Below are 26,846 nucleotides of genomic sequence, written 5' to 3'. Positions count from 1 at the left end.
GACTCCAGACTCTCGCCCTAATGTGAGTTATAAGTGAGCATGCTCTCATGACCAACAACCTTCTCGATCGGGCTCCAGACTCTCGCCCTAGTGCGAGTTATAAGTGAACATGCTCTTACGACCACCGACTTCTCAATCAGGCTCCAGACTCTCACCCCAGTGCGAGTTATAAGTGAGCATTCTCTCACGACCAACGACCTTCCCGGTCGGGTTCTAGACTCTCGCCTCAGTGCGAGTTATAAGTGAGCATACTCTCACGACCAATGACATTCCTGATCGGGCTCCAGACTCTAGTCCTAGTACGAGTTATAAGTGAGCATGCTCTCACGACTCTCAGACTCTCGCCTAAGTACGAGTTATAAGTGAGCATGCTCTCACGACTCTTAGATTCTCACCTAAGTACGAATTATAAGTGAGCATGCTCTCACGACTCCCAAACTCTCGCCTAAGTACGAGTTATAAGCGAGCATGCTCTCACGACCAACGACCTTTGAGTCGACGTCCCAGACTCTCACCCCAGTGCGAGTTATAAGTGAGCATGCCCTCACGACTCCCAGACTCTCGCCCTAGTACGAGTTATAAGCAAGCATGCTTTTGTGACCAATGACCTCTCTGTTGGGCATGACTAGTCGGTCGGGTTTACTCCCCTGCCCGACACTCATTGCTCATGTGTCTCACTCGCTGCTCTGCTCGACACTCACTACTCTCGTGTCTCATTCGTCGCTCTGCTCGGCACTCACTACTCTCGTGCCTCAATCGTCACTCTACCCGGCACTCACTGCTCTCCTCAATCACCGATTTGCTCAGTACTCACTGCTCTCCCCAATCACCGCTCTTCCCCGACACTCATAGCTCTCCTCAATCGCCGCTCTACCCTGCACTCACTGCTCTCCTCAATCGTCGCTCTGCCCGGCACTCACTGCTCTCCTCAATCGTCGCTCCGACCGATACTCACTGCTCTCACCTCATTCGCCACTCTGGCCGGCATTCACTGCTCTCCTCAATCGCCGCTCTGCCCGACACTCACTGCTCTCACCTCATTCGCTGCTTGCCTGTCACTCATTGCTCTCACCTCATTCGCTGCTCTGCCCGTCACTCACTGCCCTTGCTTCACTCATCGCTTTGCCCCTCATTCACTGCTCGGTAGATACCCACTTTCCTTCTTGCTTGGCATTCGCATAACTTCCTGATATCTTTGCTCCCATTCGCACTCAATCCACATGCTCTACTTTCGGTCGTTTTCAGTCTCTCGGGATCCATGCTCGACTCAACTCACAGAGCCTTTGCTCCCGTGCACGCTCTATCCACAGGTTCTACTCCCATTCTCATGTGGTCTCATAGGCTCCAAGTCTATCTAGCACATAGGCTTCGCGCCAACTCGGCATTCTTTCGGTCACTCAGTTGACCTTCTCTTCGTCGACCAATCAGTATTGCTTGGTCGTCCGCTCAGCCACTCATTTGTGTCGCTTACGGCCACTCGCTTAGCGTTCCCCTGATTACTCGATCGGCATTGTAACAGTCACGTGCTTAGATTCACCCGCCAGTTCTCTTTCCACCTGATAGGTATTGTCTCAGTTGCTCAATCGGCATTTTCTCGATTGCGCGCTTGGCACCGATCGTCCAGCGTCTTTCCACCCGCATCGTACGCTCGGCACTGCTTGGTCATTTGCTTTGCACCGCTCGACATTTTTTGGTCGCTCGCTTGGCAGTCGCCCTGTTGCCTGCTCGACATTCACTTGATCGTTTACTTGGCACCCGCTGGGCATCATTTTTCGTCGCTCACTCCGCACTTGTCCCACTTATCGCTTGGCTCACAGGTTTTACGCCCACTTGGCTCCCCGACTTTGCCCCCCCCCTCTTGCATTCACCTTCTATCTCATGGGCTTCACGCCCACTCGGTGCATCGACGTTGTGCTTTTGATCTCTCGGATCTACTCCTGATCGGCTCACGAACTTCGCGCCTGCTCAGCTCAAGGGTTTTGCTCCCATTCACCATCGATCTATTGGTTTCACTTGGCAGTTGCCTGGTCGGCATTATCTCGATCGCACACTTGACTTCGCTCGCCCGGTCCCTTTCCACCCGATCGACATTGTCTCTATTGCCTGGACTGTATTGTCTCGGTCGCGCGCTCGGCTTCGCTCGCTCATCCTCTTTCCACCCGATCCATACATATCTCTGTGGCCCAGTCGGCACTCCTTCGGTTGCTTGCTCGACATCTTCTTAGCCACTTGATCAATATCGTCTGACCATTCACTTTGTTCCATTTGGCCTATCCCTCAACATTTTTCTCAATTGCTTGCTTGCCTTTCTCTCAGCAACACTCAGTTGTTCATTTTGTCCCGTTTGGTAGCTTGGCCAGCATCGATCCAGTTTTTAGCTCAATGTCGCTAGATTGTTTACTCGATATCGCTTGATCTCTCGCTCGACATTCGACTTATTGCCTGCTCGGTATTATCTTTCGTCGCTCGCTCAGTATTGTTTTCGTCACTTGTTCGACATCGCCACAGCTATTCATTTGACGTTATTGTTGGTTGCTTCTCGGAAAACCTATAGGTTCCACTGTACAAAATTTTTGTACAAAGGTCTGAACCTTTTCCTAGCTACCATGTGTTCTTTTAAATTAAATTTTGGATCGCCTGCGGAACTTTACACGTTTGATCCAAAACTTAATCTATTTGTTCTTTTAGGTTTTGACTTGGATCTCCTGCGGAACTTAACACGTTTGACCCAAGTCTCCTTAAGTTATTAATTCCATTAAATATTAATTTCCATAAAAGGTTCCCAGTACTGACGTGGCGAGGCACATGGCCTTCTTGGATATGGGAGCAACCACCACCGACTAGACAAAACCTTTAATAGAAAGCTAATATTTAATTTCCTAAAATAACTTTAGGTTAACCAAAGAGAACGATCAAATCACAAGGAAAAGAAAGAAACAAAAGAACACAACTTCGAAAAACCATATTCGAAACACTAGAACGTAAGCCTCTTGTATTTAGTATTATTTCCAAAAATAACTAGTATGATGCGGAAAGAAAAATTACTAGTTATACCTTTTAGAAAAACCTCTTGATCTTCTGCCGTATTCCTCTTCTTATCCCGGACGTCGTGTGGGCGACGATCTTCCGAGACGAGAACCACCACGCACCTTCTTCTTCTCCAAGCAAGGTTCGGCCACAAGAAGAACCACCTCCAAGGAAGAAGAACTTGATCACCACCAATACTCCAAGGGATCTTCAAGATGAGGCTTCCTCCTCTTCTTCTTCTCCTTCCTAGGTCCGGCCACCAACAAGAGCTCCAAGAGATGTATGGTTCGGCAACCAAAAGAGAAGAAAGGAGAAAGGCTAGGGCCGGCCACAAGAAGAAGAAAAGAAGGAGAGAAAAATAGAATAGATTCGTTAGCAATGAAGCCTCCTCTACCCCCTCTTTTATAATCCTTGATCTTGGCAAATAAGGAAATTTTAATAAAAACTTCCTTAATTCTTTTGCCATTGAAAAGGAAAATTTATTTAATTAAAAATAATTTCCTTTCTCAATTTTATAATGGCCGGCCACAAGAAAAAAACTCCAAGCAAATAAAATTTTAAACACCAATTAAAACTTCCTTATTTGCTTCCGGAATTTTATAAAAATTTCTCAATAATTTTTATCCCTTCATGATTGGTTTATAAAAAGGAAATTTAATAAATTAAAATCTTTCTTTTAAACATGTGGATAAAAAGAAAGTTATCTCTAAAAATTAAAATCTCTTTTAATCTACAAATAAGGAAAGATATCAAATCTTTTCTTAATCTCTTGTAGAAACTTATAAAAGAGAATTTTTAAATTTTTAACTTTTTTTTAAATCATTAACCTGGTTTAAAAGGGAAGTTTTCTTAAAATTTAAAATCTTCCTTTAATCAACAAATAAGGAAAGATTTCAAATTTTAAACTCTCTTTTAAACATATAGATGATTTACAAATAAGGAAAGTTTTTACCAAAAATTAAAACCATCCTTTTAAACTACAAATAAGGAAAGAGATTAATCTCTTCTCTTAATCTTTTGTAGAAAGCTATAAAAGGAAATTTTTAATTTTTAAACTCTCTTTTAAAAATATGATATCCACATGAGAAATAATTTTAATAAAAATCCTTTTTAATATTCTAGTGGTCGGCCACCTAAGCTTGGGACCCAAGCTTTGGCCGGCCACCAACTTAACTCATCCACTTGGTCTTGGCCGGCCCTAGCTTGGGTTCCAAGCTAGCTTGGCCGGCCCCATTGGATGGGTAAGAAGGTGGGTATGTGGTGGGTATAAATCTCTATATACTAGAGGCTACGATAGGGACCGAGAGGAGGAATTGGTTTTGGTCTCCCGATAAAATTAAGCATCCCGTGTTCGCCCCGAACACACAACTTAATTTTATCAATAATAATTCATTCCACTAGAGAACTATTATTGAACTACCGCACCAATCCCAAATTACATTTTGGGCTCCTTCTTATTATGAGTGTGTTAGTCTCCCTGTGTTTAAGATAACAAATGTCCACTAATTAAGTAAGTTACTGACAACTCACTTAATTAATATCTAGCTCCAAGAGTAGTACCACTCAACTTCATCGTCATGTCGGACTAAGTCCACCTGCAGGGTTTAACATGACAATCCTTATGAGCTCCTCTTGGGGACATTCTCAACCTAGATTACTAGGACACAGTTTCCTTCTATAATCAACGACACACACTATAAGTGATATCATTTCCCAACTTATCGGGCTTATTGATTCATCGAACTAAATCTCACCCATTGATAAATTAAAGAAATAAATATCAAATATATGTGCTTGTTATTATATTAGGATTAAGAGCACACACTTCCATAATAACTGAGGTCTTTGTTCCTTTATAAAGTCAGTATAAAAGGAACGACCTCAAATGGTCCTACTCAATACACTCTAAGTGTACTAGTGTAATTATATAGTTAAGATATACTAATACCTAATTACACTACGACCTTCCAATGGTTTGTTCCTTTCCATCTTGGTCGTGAGCTACTGTTTATAATTTATAAGGAACCAATAACATGATCTTCTGTGTGTGACACCACACACCATGTTATCTACAATATAAATTAATTGAGCAACTACATTTATCATAAATGTAGACTTTTGACCAATGTGATTCTTATTTCTAGATAAATATTTATACCAAAAGCTAGACTTTTAGTATACACTCTAACAGTTATGCGACTGACCTAGCGATCTGACTTTGTAATTAGAAGTGATTTCACTTTACGTTAGGCTAGGTCTAGTCAGTCGGACTTGCGCCTCCTTCGACTAGACTTGGAGGGGAGACTTATGATATATTTGATGGCCCCGAGAGGAATTAAAGGAAAAGGGAGGGGCATTTAAGTCTTTTCACATTTTGAGGGTTTTGGGGTATTAGGTGGCCACTGTTCATTAAGGAAGAAAGGGGGGGCATTAAGGAAGAGGGGATCTTCGCTGTGACGCCAACCACCTCCAAGGCCGACCACCCCCGACGCCGACGCCCGCGTGCTTCCTTCCCAACACCAACAACTTTGGACTCGTGCCATCAGTGTCGCCTCTCCCTCTCAGCGTCGCACCTCGCCGTTGCCTGCAGACACCGTCAATGCTAGCAACCGCCTACTTCCCCTTTTCCCTTTATCCCGGCCAATGACGCTGGACTCGCGCCACCACCGTCGTCAAGTAGAACATGCCCCTCCTGCTCGCACGAGACCTTGGCTGCTGGCCAGTCGTCGACCCCTTTCATCGCATGCACACAAATAGCCTCATCATTTCTGCCCCCTCATCTTCTCTCTCTCAAGTCTTCGGCCGTCGATGACCACGCCACCACCAAGGAGAGGAGGCTGCCGCCTCCCTCTCCTACCTCTCTCCCACCTTCGCTGCCGGCCTTCCCTTCTCCCCTCTAATGTTGCTACTGTTGCCTGAGGCTCTCTTCCTTTCGGGCGTCGCTCACGCCGCCTCTCCTTCCTCTCCCCTGTGAAATGTCGCCATCGCAGGGACCCGCATCGCCTCCCCACCCGTGATGCCATTGTCTCCGCCAGCCAATAGCCTCCGAAGCCGCAATCTCCCTCTTCAGCCGCTACCGCGATAGCAAGCTATTGCGTCAGCCATTCTGTTTGCAGCCGGTCATCGCTGGTACAATGTTGTCGTAACAGTCGTCTTCACCATGTGCTGCTCCTGGAGGTAGCCACTGCCTCGCGCCAGTTATTGCTGCAAGCCACATTGACTCCGATCTAAGCATACTCCGCATCCGTTGTGTTCCGACCTTCGCACCCATTTGCTCTGTGTGTCGTGTTCTAGCATTCGCATAGCTATTATGTTTCGGCCTTCTAGCTGCGGTTGAATCCTGATCTGTGTCGTCGTCATTGTGTTCCGGCTTACGAGCCGCGATTGTATTTCGGACTGTGTGCTTTATGTCTAGCCTTCGTGTTGTTGTCCTATCCCAGCCTACGTATTGATGTCCTATCCCGATCTACATGCCAATGTCCTCTCTCGGCCTGCATGCCGCTAGTATCTCCCGGCCCGTGTGTCAATGTCATAGATCGATCTACGTGTCGCTGCTAGGCCCCGGCCTGCACGTTGTCTTCCGAATCCATGTCGTGCTCGACTAGGTGTCGTCAAATCCAGCTCTTCATCTGGCTCATTCATCTACTCTTCCGGGTCACGACAACTCGAGCAGCATCTCGACCGACTCACAGATCCATTCGAGGGTGCCCCTGGGCCAGGGTATGCTATCGTACTCACTTTTCATTCATTTCATTATTCTAGCATTAGTCTGTCTCTTATATATTCGTTGGATCTGCCTCGAACCTCGGGGTACCAGGGACCGAGGCAACCCGATCGCTGGCTGCAAGTAGCGTTGACCAGAGGACTTATGACGATTTGGTCAACATAGAAGTCATCTCAGCATACCTCCCCCTTCAGGACGTCGTGATTTAGTCAATATTCCTGCTACATCATTCCGATAGTCCATCTGATTTAACTTCCGGATTGGATCATCGATTAATAGGGTAAATCTGAAGATGTAAATTACTCGTTACTCTATAACTAGCATTCTGAGTTAAAAAAAAAAAAAGATTTGTAAGTTTTAGTGGTGAAAAATTGATAATGGTCACGTTTAGGTCTTTTGACATTTTAATTTTATATAAATTCAAAATTTTGACGTGTAAATCATATGAAATACTATCATGTCCCCTTTAAATTTAATTTGACTTCGTATATTAAGTATATTAAGAGTGTCATGATTTTTTTTTAATATGAATTATTTTTTTTAGAGATATTCATATTTAAAAAAATATTTTTTAAAAAATATTAAATTAAATTAATATTTAATAATATTTTTAAAATTAGGAGAAACGAAAATATAAAAATTGATTTTATATCATTTCAAGATTTCTAATTTTATTAGTCAATTTTGGTCGATTAAAATATATACTATTTGATAATTTTAAAACTAATATATGATTTAAATATTTAAAATTTTATTTTTTCTAGGTTCAATACAAAGCAGACATTTTTTATATTTTTATTGGGCTCAATTAACTTGAACCGACATCATTTACGTACAACTGTATGAGATGAATTGACGGGATCTGAGGATGAACGTTTTTTTTTTGTTTTTTTTATCATCATGAACAGGAGAAGCCACCGGAGGATGCTGCTTCCTAGTTGTCAACGTCTATCGCTCGGAATGGTCCGTCCATCATATATCTGAAATCTGAAGGGCGATGACTTATCCATTCCCTCGTCTCTTCTCTTTCAAACCCTACGATGGTGCGAATTTCCTGTTAGTTAAATGGGCCGGCCCATATTAATTTAGAAAATTTTACTTATAAATACTCCGCTAGCTGTATCGCGTTAACAAATCCTAAAATCTCTCTCCTCCAACCCTCAATTTCCGCTATGGTAGACCCCGTGAGTCATCCGAGACGGTATGGGTCGGGAGTTGCTGTAATGAGGCCGCTGGGTCGAAACTTAGTGGCAGTGGGGGAAAGGAGACGAAGCAAACAGTTTGATGGTCAGACGGAAAGGAGATCTCCTCCTAGTGAAATAACTGCTAAAGAAATATTAGCTCAGTTAGAACATGTGCATGTTGGTATTCCGGGAAAACATAAGCAATATGGAGGTATAAAGCGCAAGCGTTCTCCCATCGAGCTTAATTGGTCGAAAAAGAGCATATTTTTTCAGCTTGAATATTGGCAACACTTACCACTTCGGCATAACTTAGATGTAATGCACATCGAGAAGAATGTAAGTGATAATGTTCTCAGTACACTATTGAATATAGAAGGAAAATCAAAAGACACGGAAAAGGCAAGGCTAGATCTTCAAGACATGGGGATTCGGAAAGAGTTGCATCTCTACAAAGATGGAAATAAATGGAAGAAGCCACCAGCAACATATACATTAAGTTCTCAAGAAAGAAGATTATTTTGTCAATTTATCAAATCAGTGAAGTTTCCAGATGGTTTTGCCGCCAACTTAGCAAAAAATGTCAATGAGGCCACTGGTAAAATTTTGGGACTTAAGTCTCATGACTATCATGTTTTGCTCCAGCGTTTATTGCCAGCAGGAATTAGGTCATACTTGAACAAAGAAGTTCGTGAAACTATTATTGAGTTGTGTAATTTCTTTCAACAAATATGTGCCAAGACATTGAACGTGAGTGATCTTAAATTGTTGGAGACAAATGTTGTTCTTATTTTGTGCAAGTTGGAAAGAATATTCCCTCCGGCATTTTTTGATATTATGGTTCACTTGATTCTTCATTTACCACAAGAGGCAATGATGGGTGGTCCTGTGTATTTTAGATGGATGTATTCCATTGAACGATCTATGGGTATCTACAAACAATATGTTAACAATCGAGCACGTCCAGAGGGGTCAATTGCCGAAGCTTACATTGTTAATGAGGCTCTAACCTTTTGCTCAATGTATTTTCGAGATATCGAAACCCGATATAATCGCCCTGAAAGAAATGATGATAGGGTGAACACTTGTTCGTCTCGAATTATTTCTGTATTCAAGCATGTTGGTCGACCTTTGGGCAAGAAAGAGGTCATGGTTCTTGAACCTTCGTTACGGATTAAGGCAGAGTGGTATGTGCTAAATAATTGCCAAGAAGTTGAAAAATACCTTGAGTAAGTCATATGTAACTCTTTCAATTATTGCCTTTACCTAAATGCATATTTTTAGCTGATAATATTATTTTAAATATCATGTAGAGAGCATCGAAATGGTCTACTGGCAAGGGGAGTGCGTAATTTGGAGCAACAACAAGAAGTTGAATTTCCGTTGTGGTTTAAAGATAAGGCAAGTAAAAAGACCTATTTACATTAGTACGATAAATGGTTCAATTCTAAATAATCTTAGAAATCAAATTAAATTTATATGTAATACTTCTCCAAAAATTCTGTAGGTTAATGAAATGCGAGCAGTTGGATCATCTGAGGCCACAAATGAATTATATGCATTAGCTAATAGATCTAATTTTACTGTGTATTCATACTCTGGTGCTATTATCAATGGTGTTAAGTTTCTTGTGGAACAACGAGATGTTAGACGAACCACACAAAATAGTGGTATTCTTGTACCTGGCATAGGAGGGCAGAACTATTATGGTGTTCTTCAAGACGTGATAGAGTTGTGTTATTTAAAAGATTGTAAAGTATTGATATTCAAGTGCAAATGGTTTGACACTGATCCTAGGAGAAGAAGAATTCAAGAAGACAATAGATTCACGAGCATCTATACTGGGGCAGAATGGTACAAGAATGATCCATTTATACTTGCATCGCAAGCAAAATCAGTGTATTACTTGAATGATATCAAGAATGGTCCAATGTGGAAATTGGTGCAAGCTTATGCCCCACATAATGTGTGGGACTATCCAAATATTGAAGTTGAAAATGATGTTGACAAAACTACTACTGATGCTCACATAGTGCAAGAACTTAATTCACAACCATTGCAACTAGTGGTAGAATTACCAGAGTTAGAGAATGTCAGCTTCTATCGTGATGATATCGAACCAACCGAGGTTATCAATATCGATCAGTTGCAGCAAAATATAGGTGATTTTGTAGTTGATGACGATGATTTTGAAGATGACACATTAGAAGAATATGATGAAGAAGATGACAGTACTGTTGAAATTGATGATGATGATAATATTGACATTGAAACTAATGGCACAACTTCAGAAGAAGATGTAAGAAATATGTTTATATGAATTAATATTTGTTTATTCTATTCATGTTGTATATATAGTCCATTTATTCATGAATTATCAATGCATTCATTTATTCATGTTATTATTATTTTTTTACAGGATGTCTAGTTTGGATGGTAGTAGTTCAGGTGCTAATGAGGGTGGATCAGGAGGTGATGGAAGAGGTAAACAAACGACATGGAGACAACAATCTTGTAGTAGAGTTCTCGAGAAGGCATTAAAAAAGCAAAAAAAAGATAAATTGAAGGTTGAATTTGAAGAGCATACCGGAGGTAGCCTTGGAGAAAATGGAAAATGGTTTAATAACTTGATAGCTCAAATAGTTCGAGACACAATATCTCCTCGTATTACGAGTTGGGAGGATGTCTCTTTGGCCGAAAAACAACTCATATTTGACCGTCTTGATGTAGGATTGGGAAATTACATTATGTTCTTTAATGTATTATGTTCTTCTTATTATAATAATTTATGCATTTATGAATTTTTTTTGGCAGAACAAATTTGAATATGAAAAGACGAACTTGGTGATTGCGGAGGTAGAGCGGCTTGCCATGAGAGCTATTCGAGAAGGAAGGTGTAAGATGAGGAGGCATTGGAAACAACTCGGGGGACTTGGAAATAAAGATTCACCAAAAAGGAAGCCGTACAAGGGAGTAAGCCAAGATGATTGGGATTTTCTTTGTAATTATTTTGGCACAAAAAAACAAATGGTTAGTAATAGTTAAATTTAGTTGATAAATTTTTTTTTATTGTTACTTGCACTAATATTATCTTTTTTTTTATAGGAAATATCTGAAAAGAATACTAATAATCGGTTTAATAGGCCACTTGAAGGTGCACATGGATCAAAAACTTTGGTTCAACATTATCACACAGCTGTAAGTTCTATTTGAAAATAAAATTTCTTATCATAATTTATATGATAATAAATTGTTTCATTTTTTAAGGCTGATCCTGTGACGGGAGAGCTTCCGAGTGTGGTTGACACCTTCGAGAAATTTTTTCACAAAGGAGGACAATGGAAGAATGATTGGGCTGCACAAAAACATGTAAGTATTTAATACATTCAAGTTGAAGCTATATTTAGATATCCTCTCTGATTATTATTATTACTTAGTGCAACTCAAGTAGATGAGACATAATTTCAATCAGAAAAGGCCATAACATGATTTACTGAAAAATGTATACTCCACTATGCTACTGTACTATATGTAATGCATGTTGTTGAATTCTCTAATTTAATGGCTATGGAATAGTTTTGGAAACTTGCCTAACTTTAACTAGCTGTAGATGTATGAAGACTGATGTTCAAAAGACATTTTCCATCAAATGTTGGCTTTGTTTTATCTTCCTTCGAGCTTAATTAACTAATTTGTTCACTGAAGTATTTTACAAAAATTACAGGTAATGTGCATGCTTCACCTGCAAGTAATTTTGGTAATTTTTAATGTAATTATCGTATCTTGGACATATAAACTTACATAGCTCAAGGATCATTGATACAAGAATCAAAGATGGAATATCACTTTCGTTGTGTTTCATTTGAAAGAAAGGATAGAAAGAAAAAAAAAAGAGAAATCCAGTATCTCATATACTCACTGTAAAGCACAAATTTTCAATATCAGATACTCACCCATTTTAAAGTCACTCATAGAAAATAGGTTTATTTGACTGTTAACTAATTAATTACGTTAACAGTGCTTGCATGTTTCTTAATATTTTGTTTTAAGAATTCTGTTTAATGAATATTTATATGTAATATTTGCTACTTGATCCAATTGTATTTTGATTGTGTTGTCTGCATATATAGTTGATACGTACTTCACATAATTCCTTCTGCTTCATCGAATTAATGTAAAATGAAATAGCATTTGGTTATTTATTTGTATATTCGATGATTAATTTGTTTATAATTTGTTTACATATTGTTGATGTATTTGTTCATAAAATTTAAATTCATTAATCCATTATTTTTCATACTAATATTTTTTTTTAGGCTGAAATGGTAGATCTTCGATTGACTCAATCAGAAAGTGAAGAGTTCACCTCTACGGTTGATAATGTACACCAGCCAAAGGATGTCAATATCATGACGCAAGTCTTAGGCTCACGGTCTCGTTACGTGAAGGGTTTAGGTCCATTACCTAAACTATCTGTAGTGGGTGGTTCTAGAGCTACAAACATCAGTTCAAGACATCATGATGATTATGGAAAATTTACAACTATGCAGAAAACAATTGATGAACAGAATCTGACTATACGTGAACAACATCAAAAATTTGAAGCATTATTGCACCAACTTCAACAGGTCATTCCTGGCTTCTCATTTCAGCCTCCACCAACATGCTCTTCAATTCGACCTCCTCCACCACCTCCCCCGCCTCCATCATCGACTATGTAGTTTTTTATTTTGCAACATTATGTAATGCACATTTCACTACTGATATGTTCTTTTGGATAATATTTGACAGCTAGTTGCAGTGTTTATGTTTTAAAAATATTTGACTAATTAATAGTAAATTGAACTTTTATAATGTATTTTAGATAGATTATAATGTTGTGACTGAATGAGCAATATATTTTGTAATGCATAGATTGCGTCACAAATAATAAAAGAAAAAAAAATATAGCAAAAATACATTTCGCGACGCATTTCATGTGTCGTGACATGTTAGAACCTATTCGCGACGCATAAAAGAAGGTGTCGCCAATATTAGCGTTGCGAAATGACATCACCTTTGGCGACGTCATTTGGCGACGTAATAAAAGAAGGTGTCGCCAATACTTGCGTCGCGAAATGTTGTAACCTTTGGCGACGTGTGCCTTAATGCGTCGCCAAAGATCATATTGACATTTGCATACGAACCAATTGCGACGCATGCTAGCGACGCATGTTTGCGTCGCAAAATGTTCTGCGACGCATTTTACGTACATATGGCGACGCTAAAATGCGTAGTTAAAAGTCTGAATTCTTGTAGTGTGCGATTTATCTCCCTCACGATGACCATGGGTCCGGTTGGTGGGGGCCCTAGGGGCGAGGACTTCATCTTTTTGCTGAAACGCTATGGTAGTGTCGGACTTCTCAGCTCGCCTTAAAGAATGTACAGAAATTATGAAATGAACTGAAAGCAATTGCAGAATATCAGAAAAAAATTGCAGGAATTCGGAAAGAAAGTGCAGAAATTCGGAAAGAAATTGAAGAGGAGAAGAAAAAGGCAAGAAGTCTTTCCGGATGAGATTGCAAAACACTTAGAGGAGAATGAGATTGTAATTAAAAAAAAAAAAAGATGAAGAGGAAAAGAAAAAAAAAACAGGAAGCCTTGCAGAATGAGAAAGCAATGAATAAAAGATAGATTTGTCAAAGTTATTATTGGGGTTCAATCAAAATTTCAAATTGGAAAAATTTGGTAAAGATCATAGGATTAAAAGGATACATGATATCTCTATTGGCATGACTTTTGGGGAGAGCCTAAAAGCAAAACCATGAGAGTCTAGGCCCAAAGTGGATAATATCATGTCATTGTGAAGATATGTGGGCATTCTCACCCTGACCTACTTGCTTCCGCACAAGTATCCGATCACTCTGACCTACTCCGGGCCCGGTCACCCTGACCTGCTTCGGACCTCCCTGCGAGCATTTGGTCACCCTGACCTACTTGCTTCAGCACAAGTATCCGATCACCATGACCTACTCCGAGCCGACCCTCAACTTCGTTCAAGGTCATCCCACATGGTATCTGGTTCGTACCATGACTCTGATATCATTTGTTGTGCCAAAGGATGTTCACATATCTCCATAATGACATGATATTGTTCACTTTGTACCTAAACCCTCATGATTTTACTCTTAAACTCTCCCCAAATATCTTATTCCAATGAAGATATCATACATTCTTTTAATCCCATAATTTTTATTAAATTTTTTTAATGTGAAATTTTGATTGAACCCTATCAGTTATGTTATTATGTCTGTACTCGCGTTACTGGCTTTTGACATCGCCAAGCTTCAATAGGGTAGAGGTGATTCGCTCCAATAAACCATTAGCTTCTTGCATTTGCCCCATCCAAAAATAAATTATTTGGTTTAATTTCCGAATATGGTAATGCCCATATTTAATTGGCTTGATTTTAACTATTGTTTTTTTTTATTATTTTGCTTTTTGCAGTAATATGCTACCCTAATCATACGTGAATGGTTTGATTTTATCACTTTAGCTTTAGCAAGATTGTGTTGCTTCCAACGAGACAAATTACTATTGAATCAGGCACTCTTGTTTGTTCGTTTTTTCCGCTTTTGTTAAATGGATAAAAGGTTTCAGGTGCCACGGTAAAATGAATGAGCCTATATCAATCATAGTGGCAAAGTTTACAGTCTTTTTGTGGCCCACATATGTTGAAATCTTCCTTGATTTTAGAAAATATTTATTGTCCTGCCAGATTTGTTATCTGATGGAGTTCTATCTTACATGAAGTGCCACTTGGGAAGGGATTATATATGGATATTAAAACACGACAATATGCCATGCATTGTGATGCTTGAATATTAAATGATCTATAATTATTATATGTTTTTTTTTGCCTCTAAAAGTTAAGAAGCACAATATCTTCATTTCATTGTCGAAAAATAAATTTTGTTGCTAATATATGTAAATAACCTAATCAGCCGCCTCACCTTTCTTCTGCAACTCTTTCCTGCTTCCGACGCACTCCTCTCCGCAACTCTTCCCTCCTTCCGGTGGCCTCCCTCCTCCAGCGACTCTTCATCCTTCCGGTCACCTTTCTTCTCCTCAGCGCATGCTCCTTCCGGTGCCCTCCCTCCTTCAACGACTCTTCCCTCCTCCTTGCTCCGACGATTGACAGCTAAGTATATTGAGTGACTAGCTATTTGAGGATTCTTTGGATTTCCATGTTCCAAGTATTGTAGCTAATACTAATTTGACAAACAAGTAATAAACTTAAATGGTGCTTATATCTCTCTATGACATGTATTAGATGTCAAGCAACTGCAATTTGAACTTATTTTGGGTTTTGATTGCTTTCATGATAGCGAAGGATGTTGAATGATTAACTATTTGGGGTCTCTTCCAAGAATTTTATTTGTTCCAAGCATTCTAGTTAAGTTTATTTGTTCCAAGCATAAGTTTAAATTTATTCAATATTCATTGTCCATGTCGAAGTGTGACAATTTATTTAAATATGAGTTGGATTATGTTCGAGGACATCTTTATAGGTGGGAATTTAACATATTATATAAAGTCTAGAACTTTCATGGTGAAGTTTTTACAATCATCTGTTAATATAAATATTGTCAATAAAGAGAACTTATTGTGATTTTGAAGAAGATGATTTTCAAGACATGTAACTGATTTAAGAAATGTAGATAATAACAACATCAGTGGACCTCAATTAGATGATATTAATGAAAACATGAATGCAAATTATATTAGAGGAAGTTATAGTTCAATATTTGAATAAGCACAAAAAGAGTTGTATCACACTTATACTAATTTTTTGTATTCAGTTTTATGGTCAAGTTAATGCATGTGAAGGTGTTTAATGGCTGGAGCAATAAATCTTTTGATATGTTACTTCATTATTGCAAGAAACATTTTCCAAACCGAATGCAATTCCAAACTCTCATTTCTTATGAAGCAAAGAAAATGTTCAAAGAGTTAGGATTGAGATATGAGAAGATACATACATGTAACAATAATTGTATATTATTTTGGGATGAGCACGAGAATAAGGATACATGTCTGGTATGCAAGGAGCCTAGATACAAGTATGATGAGATGAATAAGAAAAAGAATGCTTAGAAAATTCTTCGATATTTTCCTTTGAAGTCCAGACTTAAGCGATTGTTTACTGCGAAACATACAGCAAAAGATATGAGATGACATAAAAAAATGAGTTAAAACATATGGTGTATTAAGACATCCAGCAGATAGTGAATCATGGAAAGAATTTAACACATCAGATGAAATATTTGCTAATTATCCACAAAATATTCGCCTAGAGTTGGCTATTGACAATTTTAATTCATTTGAAAATATGTCAAATGCTTATTGTATGTGACCTGTTATACTTGTGAATTATAATTTGTCACTATGGAAAACGATGAAGTCATCATACTTGATTATGTCTCTTTTAATTCCTAGGCCCAAATCATTTGGAAAAGAGATAGTTGTATACTTACGACCTTTGATCAACGAACTGAAATAGCTATGGAATGATAGGGTGGTAGCATATAATGCATCTACTGAATAAATATTTTGATTACATGATGCTATGATGTGGTCCATTTATGACTTTCCAACATATGGAACAATATCGGGATGGAGCACAAAGGGTTATAAAACATATCCAGTATGTGCGGCTGAAATTAAATCTCAAAGATTACGGAGTAAAATATGTTATACATGTCACCGTCGATTCTTGAATGTGCAACACATATGGCAAAGAAATAAGAATTTCAATGGAAAGGTTGAACAAGAAGGACCCTCATGAAGATTTAGTGGTTATGAGATTTTAACACAGTTAAATACATTACCTCAGGTGATATTCAGTAACCATCCTACATTAAGTAAAAAGTGGCAATGATTTTTGGATGATACAAATTGGGTAAAGAAGCCTATATTTTTCGAGTTAAAGTATTGGCCAGATTTAAAGTTGAGACACAATTTAGATGTGATGCGCATGAAAAAAAACATTTGTGATGCTTTGGTTGACACATTATTTAATATAGATGGAAAATCAAAGGATACATTTAAAGCGAGATTAGACTTGCAAGATATGGGGAATATAAATGAATTGCATTTAAAGAAAGTTAGAGACAAATTTAGTAAACCATATGCAAGTTACACGTTGACATTAGAAGAAAGACGTGAATTTTATCAATTTCTAAATTTCGTGAATTTTCCTGATGGATATGTTGCTAATGGGAGATTTTACACTGCGACACGCTCTGTGTGGTTTGGTGCGGCGCGCGTTAAATTTCATGCTGGATCGATCCACTAATTGATTTAACCCTACTTGACTCGTCTTTTCACGCTCGTCACACCCTCCCACCGTCAGCGGTCTCCGACCGCCTATCCCGAACTTTACTATAATAGGAGAGGAAGGTGAACCCAGGTGGTTCCGGCTACGATTGGGGTCGCGATTACGGCCAAAAACGTCCGTGATCATGAGACGAGCATGAGAAGACAGACTGAACCAATCCACTGATCGATTCAACCACACGCGAGAAGACCATTCAACATGACTGAATCGATCCACTGATTGATTCAGTCGTGCTGAATCAATCAGTGGATCGATCCAATGTACTGATCCCACGGATGCATGCCGCGGGGTAATATTATATCTAGAAATGTGAATGCAGATGATTAGAAAGTTACATGGCCTAAAATCACATGATTCTCATGTCTTGTTGCAAAGAATACTTCCAGCTGCTATACGAAAATTCTTCCCAAAAGATATATGTGGCATACTAATTGAGTTATGTGATTTTCTTTCCAAAAAGAAAATTGCAAGATCTTTACACATAGCGGACTTATATAAAATGGAGGAGGAAATAGACTTCATATTATATAAGATAGAATGAATATTTCCTCCAGCATTATTTGATATTATGGCTCATTTGGCAGTTCATTTACCTCGTGAAGTCATGTTAGATGGACCTGTTTCGTCACGATGGATGTATTCTTTTGAACGATATTTGGGTAGACTAAAACAATATTTTCATAATAAAGCAAGACTTGAATGATCTATTATAGGGAGATATATTATAAATGAAACATTTATTTTCAGTTCTTTAGATATATGAGTCAAATTGAGATAAGATTTATTAAAATTTGATAGGGTGTTGTCCGCAGAGGGGCACTCTGTCGTAACGATCCATCGGCATGTATGATCACACGATCCATGACTGGGCCGAATCACTCCACACCTCGCTGCCAACCATGACGACGTCAGAACTTGCCTCATGATCACTTACGGGTTGTGGAGGAAGTAGGAGTGTGCCACTTCTTCAGAGCTTTACCAACATATAGCAATCCATAAAGCTCTCCGTAAAACTCCGAGGCACGCTGTTGAAGTAGAGGTTGTTCCACGACCCCGACCGCCATTGCGCCTTAGGGCATCTCCAATCTTTAACGCTTTGAATGAGCTTTTTTTTTAGAATTCTAACATGCCAAATCAACATTATAAAAACTCATTGAAACATTCTCAATCGTTTTGAGTGAGTTTTTTTTTGTAATTCTCTCCACATATAGTTGCATGGCTCCATGGATATTACATCAATTTCAATACAAATCTACTATTCTCTCCACAATTTTAAAAAAATATGCATACAATTTTTTCATTTAATATCTTTATATAATTTTCATTTGATATTTTAATTAATTATAATCTTTAATTTAATTTATTTATAATTAACAATTAATTAATAATTTTTAATTTAATATAATTTATCATTTTATTTAATATTTAATTATTTTATAAATTTAATTTAATTATAGTCATTTGTATATTTTTTTAACTTATCGCAAATATATTTATTTTTAAAAGAAAAAAATATAATTTTAATTATTATTCATTATTTATAAACTGAAACATTATAATTAGCTCATCAAAAAATTTATTTTTAAATTATTTAAAAAGGGTACATCAATTATTGGCTCCACCTTCAAGAGAAAAAACATATTTGAGTTTTGAATTAAAAATCCCAAACCTCACCTACACAATCATAAAAGCTTTTTAAATAAGGCTTTTAAATTTTACAAACGTTTGACAAAATTTGCATTGGAGATGCTCTTACTCTCCTACTGCAAGAATTCCAATGGGTCTCCCTCCAACTCGACGCCCAGCGTGTAGTTCCCCGTCGTCGATGCTCACCGACGACGTCAGCTTTCGATCAAGCTGACTCGTAAGGTTCCACCCAAGCTTCATCCCTGGAAGCAGGGTGTCCGTCAGAAAATCGAAGCTTTGCCACGCCAAGTAGTTGTTGGGATCGACGTTGAGATTGTAGCTGTCGGCCTCTCAGACGACGAAGTTCGCCTTGTCTAGGAGTTGTGCCACCGGACGACCAACTGTGAATAAGTTCGCGGAGGACCAATAGATGGTTGACTCGTCTTCGGAGATGACAAGCATTTCGTTGTGGGTGAGCGAGAGCCGGCCGGCTCAGCTGGCGAGGATGGTCGTTGTTGGCTACCCACATGATGGATTGGACGAAGATGTTGTGGAACCATATGCCAACGTACCGATTGCTGGAGTTGGAGGGGCTGAAGAAGCCTACCTAGAACTTTTCGCCTGCGGAGAACAAGCCGAAGGCACTGCTTTTGTCGTTGATGAGAGGTTGTTGACTGCAGCTGAGATAGTAACAACTAGGAATAGTGTTAAGACGGCAACGAGAGTGGAAAGTTAATAAATAATTGGTGGTTGTTGATTTTGCAAATTAAAATTTGATAGTGTGTGTTGTTCATTAAAATTCATTAGATTTACATGTTCCTTGTCAATTGGTACGATATAAGAATTTTATTTTTTGTAGTGGTTAGAATTAAGTTTTGATACTATATCTAGTTTTTCCTGTCTCAAATCTTACTATTGAACGTGAATTTGAAGAAATCCAAATATCATAGGTCAATCAACCTAAATAAGTCTGATTACATCCATTTCAAGTCTTATGAATTTCTGGTCTTACAAGGACTCCAATGGTACTATCAATTACTTATTTAAAACTCTATAGAGGTGATCAAATGTTATGATAAATTTCAACATAAATATAGGCCTGATAAGATCCCAGATCAGGCCCAACATGGGTCTAATAGATTGGGACATTGGCCGCTTTGTTTATTGATTAGTACCAAGGTTTTGCTGAAATTATCCCATATGAGGCTCACATTCTTGCTGAAATTTATATTACCGTTAGAATCCCTCTAACAATATTCAAATAAGTCATGAATATCACCTGTTGTGACCTTGCAACTGTTTAACTAAAATTTGATACGGCATAAACTACATTAAACAAATAGTATATAATTACAAGAACATCATATTACACTTATTTTTAATTATAAATATACAAGTTATAATTTAAAGTTGTTCTTTTATAGTCTATATACAACAATCACACTTTCCCATTCTAGTTTTTGTCCGTCATTATTTTATGTCCAACCCTAAATCTATAACCTTTCATTTCAGCTTGTTTAAAGTCTGTTGATTTCTAAAACATCAAATTCTCTACATAGCGCATCATAAAGAAAACACAATCTAATTTATAAGAAAATAATATTTAACTTGTAAGAATATATTTTTAGGTAAAGATAATAGAACATAAACAAATACTTACGATTTGCTTTGTGTAGGGTCATTTACTTGAATAGATTTAAAGTCTCTTTCCGGAGAAAGGTGCTAAACCACGATGCCATATGTGATAGTACAACCAGCTTAACTCCTTAAAAATTGACACCTACACATAAATGACATTAGTAATCAATGTTGGTGCAATATCCCTTAGGTCAAGGTTGACCAGTTTGACTAAGCTTGAGTTGGCTCAAGCTTGAGTCACGGTTTGAGTTTCGATGTTTGACAATACAATACATGGAGACAATGAGACGTGGAGATTGCAGGTGCAATTGTCCGACTGGGTCTGATTAGGGTTTGATTAGACTGGATTGTAGAAGATTCAAGTATACTTGACCGGGAAATTCTGGTGAGTGAAGCCAGGCATTTGGAAAGACCTAGTAAGTGAAGCTAGGCAGTGGGAAAGTCCTGGTGAGTGAAGCCATGCAGAAGGAAGTCCTGGTGAGTGAAGCCAGGTGAAAGACCTAGTGAGTGAAGCTAGGCAGAAGGAAAATCCTGGTGAGTGAAGCCAGGTGAAAGATCTAGTGAGTGAAGCTAGGCAGAAGGGAAGTCCTGGTGAGTGAAACCAGGCACGAGGAAATCTATATGGGTCAAGGTTGATCGGGCATATGGTGTTGGAAAGTCCAAGTAGGTCAAAGAGATTGACCAGATACTTGGCACGAGGAAATTCAGGTGGATCAAGGTTGATCGGACACCTGGTGGAGATAAATCCAGATGGGTCAAGAGTAACCGGGCATCTGGTGGAAGGAAGTCCAAGTGGGTAATGGAGGACCGGACACTTGGCACAAAGAGAAAGTCCAGATGAGTCAAAAGTTGACCGAAGTCTTAACGGTCGTAAGTCCAATAGGGAGTTGGTATGGAACTAGGAAGTTCAGAAGTAGTAAACTTCCGAAAACCATAACTTTTGACTCGGATATCGGAATGAGGTGATGTCGGATGCAAAACGAAGCTAATTTCAAGCTCTGCACAGATTTTTACTTCCCAATCGATTGGCTGATCGATTGGGGGGTTCAATCGATCAGTGGATCGATTGGTTGACGCGAATTCATGCAGAAATGGGCTGAATCGATTGGGCAATCGATTGAAACTTCCCCAATCGATCGGTCGATCGATTGGGAGAGTTTCTGAGCAAACATTAAGCTTCTGAATCAATCAATTGATCGATTGAAGCCTCCAATCAATCAGGCGATCGATTGGAGCGCTGGAAATCGCTCGAGAAGCCTTAAATCGATCGGGCAATCGATTCAGGGTGATTCCAGAGAGCACAGAGGCGCTCTGGATCGATCGGTGATCGGTCGATCGATCCAAAGCCTCCCCAATCGATTGGGAGCAATCCAATCGATTGGGATTCGACCGTTGGCGCAAATATAGACGCAGGCGAGCGTTTTCTTCGCATCTTCTTACTCTGTTCTCCACAGACGATTACAGAACTTCTCCACAGCGATCTTTTCTTCCTCACCGCCAGTTCTTGAAGGTTCTTGGAGGCTCATCCAAGTCAAGAGGCGATTTGCAACAAGAAGAAGAAGAAGCTAGGGTTTTCATTGTAATCTTGTAAGATTCATTTGTATTTTGCTTCTTTCTTTCTCATTGTTGTATTGTGAGGTTGTGAGGCTTCTCCGCCTTCGGTAGTTACCGAGAAGGAGTGTTTTCATAGTGGAGGGTGCGTGAGTGTGTGGATCCTTGGACTAGTCACCTCTTCTTGAGGTGGATACCAAGTAAATCTACGCATTAGCGTTGTAGTGTGTTGTTTCTTATATTTTCCGCTACACATCATCACAAGAAGCAAGCAACAACGAGCACGAGATCGCGCCGAGCTATTCACCCGCCCCCCCCCCCTCTAGCTACATTTCAGTCCCAACAATCAATACATATTCAACGCTTATTGTATTTTTACTTATAAAGATTTTAATATCATAGTTTTATAAAAAATAACAATATATTTTTTTGTGACGCCGAGAGAGTTATAATGAATTATATGACCTTCCTCCAAATCTATGACTATTAGATGTCAATGATCATCTTCATTATTTAGAGGACAGAAAATGTATCTAATGGACTTATCTTCATCAGTTTTATCACTTTATTTCAATGCGTCCATGTGCATCATTCCAAATATTTCATATGTAAACAAGATAATATTTTAGTGGACTACATCCAATATATATAAAAACAAGATCAAGTGCTCAAATACTTACTTCAAATCCAACCCTACAAAATATAGATGGGTAGTATGGTGATCAGTTAGAGGTTTTGGCTTCATTAGCTAGAATTGTCCAATAAGCATTTATGCAATCACCATTAGTGTATTCAGTCTAATCAAATATTGTCATAAAAGATTATATATCTAATGAGAAAGTACCGTTGGACCATATTGGAAGCACCGTAACCTTACATAATCAATAAAACAAAAAAACAAAAAAAAGTAAGCACTATTAATTATTATACAATTCCAATAATCATCATTGGTTTACATGATTATGCAACTATATATGCTACCAACTAACTTACTGTAACTAACTCAGCTTCAATAATGCATCTACTATCATACCATCTTTAATTTATTCTTCTTGAAAAATGTCTTCGCTTGTTGAACAAATTCATATACAAACATGTCATTAAGGATTATAAAAGAAAAAACTACCTACAATCAACCCTACCTTCAATATTTTGGTCTTGAGTTTCTTAAGTTCAACACATTTTATTTTTATATTTGATTAACATGTGTCTTCAGTCTTTGATGGGGTAGGAGCTTTTGGATCTCAATCCTGAATAATCTGTTTGCCTCTCTTTTTACACTTAGATATTTATTTTCTTTGAGTTCTCTGTCTTTTGGGGCCTAGTCCAAAATTTGTTAGTAGTCTTGGTGAATTAGGTTCTATGCCCTCTTTATCCGTGGTAAGGGATGCTCGTGGCTCTTCTGAGACCTTGCTTTGTAGTACTTTTTGAAGCTCTTTGATTTTATTTTTGGCATCGAATATGATTTTATCTTTTACAATTAAAATTTTGTTGTTCATCTCAACATTACTAGTGTCAGTAATTTTGGCACTCCTATCCCGTGACTCATAAAGTTTACTTATTTGAAGATTTTTTTCTTTAAGCATACAATCCATCTTAGCAATTAAAATATTCTTTGCTATTAAGAGACTATCCTTTTCATTTATGACTGTTGGCATGACCCTATTACCATCCTCCAAACTTTTAACTATATAATTGTTGCTTTAAAATTTTGATTTGTTCTCCCTTTTCCTTGCACTCACTACAGTTTACCATCTTTGGGCACTACAGTATACCTTCTTCGCCTTGATGTGAAGATCCTTAGCCAACCAACTCAAAGGCTTGAGTTGGAGGAGTCCAGTGTAGTACCAAATCCAACTTTGACTCTGCCGGAATTAAATCTACAATAATTGTATCTGCAGTCACACGATCTATCAACTTTTTGATTATGTCAACATGATAGTTAAGCCAACTCCATATAATTCTAGGAAATTATTCAGGATGGTCTAGATCAATGATACTAATGTGTTCACACACTCATACCTACAATGTGATTATAAAAATAAATAATATTTATAACAAATATTGTGAGATAAATATAATCTAACTTCCAAAATATTTGAAAATCCCTTGAGCAAGGGGGCATTGGTTGTTGAATCAGCAAAAAATGATTTTAGTCTCAATGTAAGCTCCAAACCAATGACTTCTAATTGAGGAGATATGAAACTGTATACCACATTGCATCAGTTAAACCTAGTTAAGTTATCAAAATCATCTATGCAGTTAATTAGGGATAGCACGGGTATTCTAAGAATGTTGTTACTACCACAAAACAGAATAGTTACAAAAAAATGCAAAATATACAGTTGACAGTACAACTTGTTATTTGATCTTGATTTATGAGCTTCTCCAAATATTTGGCAGAACAATCAGACTCTTGGGAAAGCTCCATATATAGTAGGTTAGAGGCCTCATTTAAATCAAGACGAACTATCTCTCTATTGTCGGGTAGGCCTAGAATCAGTGCAACATCTACCTTTGTAAATTTCATTTTTTTTTTCCCATAGAAGATGAAGTTGTATTCCTCTTAATCCCAATTATTAAACATATTTTGGACCTAAGCTCTTACAAAAGAACTAATAAGGAGGTCGAGGATCCATGAAAAGGGTGTGCCTCGAATCATATGTTCTTATTTTGCGGTCGGTTGAACAGAAGAAATAAATTTTCTGAAATGACAAAAAGTAATATCCAGTTAATTCTTTTAATTCTTCCTTTGTTGACATAACTTGGATAACTAGGTTGAGTAGCACCTCCACTTGTCGACGCTCCTTTTATAGTCATTCCGAACTTAGCAACCATAAATTAGCATTCATAAACAGAAAAAAACTCTTAGATTCTATAAGAATGGGCGTGCTCTAATTCGATCATGCCCATAACACTAACACAACCCTAAGTGAAAACATGCCCCCGCCGGCTGGATCAACCGGTTAAGGTATGACATCCTTGCACAATGAGTTGTAGGGTCGAAGGTCCACGGACGCGCACTGGATGAATAATCTGGGCCGGCTGTGTTAAATTCCGGAGACACCACGCTTTACCCGGACCAGTATTCACCGCTGATTTACTTCCTCCTAGGATTCCTGTGGGGCCAGGCCTAGGGGGCCGCTGGGCGACGGGACCCGCCTTTTGCACAATTATAGAAATAAACACTAAATAAACAACGAAGCTACGTACAAAACTAATAGTCGGATGGTAGTGATGCTAGAGGTACGCCTCAACTATAGCTACATAGATTGCCTTCAAGAAGATGAGAGCGCCCAAAGCAGAAAAGTGTGAGCTTATGTTATGTTTAAGAGTGCGAGCTGATGTAAGCTTATGTTATATTTGATATTTAAATTTTAGTTAAATTTTGAGTTTGAAATGTAATCTAGATTACTTGTTGTTAGTTGATTATAAAATTTTATTATCTTTTGTAATACATATTATATTACATCTTTAAAATTGAATCAAATAAAATAATTAATATTATAATGTAATCTTAATTACATTTCATTGTTGATTATCCCTCAATACTAGCCTTAATTTATAATTATGCCTAATTAATTATTTAAATAAATTATAAGGGGGATTTAATCAACTCGCAACCCTTTTTAATTAATTCTCTGAAAAAAATTAAATTGTAAATTAATCAACAAATTGGTTTATGAGGACGAGGCTTTTAAATAACAAATAAATATTAAATAAATAAATAGATAAATTACAATTCAGTTTAACACTTGGATTTTATATAGTTTAGGATTTTAATAGGGATGACAATTTTCTCCACGGGTTTGGGGCCCCGCGGGGAAAACCCGAAATGGGAATGGGGATCTCCGATTTTTCGGGGATGGGGCGGGTTTGGGGTGGGTATGGGAATGCTATCCCCATCCCCCGAACCCGCCCCGAATATTATTATTATTAATATTAATAAATAATAATATGATTTTTTAAAAAATATTAATAATAGTGTTAATATTAATATTAAAATTTTTGAAAATATTATTAATAATAATATTATTGTTATTGATATTAATATTAATATTATCATTAATAATTATTATTAAATAATAATAATAATAATATAAATTAAATTTATAAATGGGGCGGGGATGGGGAATCCCCGAACCCGTGGGTTCGGGTTCGGGTTCGGGGAATCCCCAAACCCGAAAAATTGAGAACAGGGCGGGGATGGGAATGACAAACCCGCCCCCGTCCCGTCCCGTTGCCATCCCTAGATTTTAATCATGCACGGTGATTTGTATGTTAAAGAATAACATAAACAAATGTTTATTTTTTAAAAAATAAAAATAGATATTTTAATTTCCTTCCATTTAAAAAGTGTAAAGTAAGACACCGCAAAAATGAATTTGTGCAAAGTTAGAATTCTGAGTTAAAAAAAAATATGATTTTTAAGTTATAGTGGTGAAAAATTGATAATGGCCACGTTTAGGTCTTTGACATTTTAATTTTTTATAAATTCAAATTTTTGACGTGTAAATCATATAAAATACTATCATTTTCACCCTTTAAATTTAATTTCACTCCATATACTGGGGTCATGATTTTTTAAATATAAATTATTTATTTTAAATATATTTATATTTAAAAAATTATTATTTTTAAATATTAAGTTTAATTAATATTTAATAATATTTTTTTAAAATTAGAAGAACTAGATGAACATATAAAAATTAATTTTATA

This window comes from Zingiber officinale, chromosome 5A, assembly GCF_018446385.1.
Source record: "Zingiber officinale cultivar Zhangliang chromosome 5A, Zo_v1.1, whole genome shotgun sequence".
NCBI classification, from domain to species: domain Eukaryota; kingdom Viridiplantae; phylum Streptophyta; class Magnoliopsida; order Zingiberales; family Zingiberaceae; genus Zingiber; species Zingiber officinale.
This window is presented reverse-complemented; position numbering follows the sequence as displayed.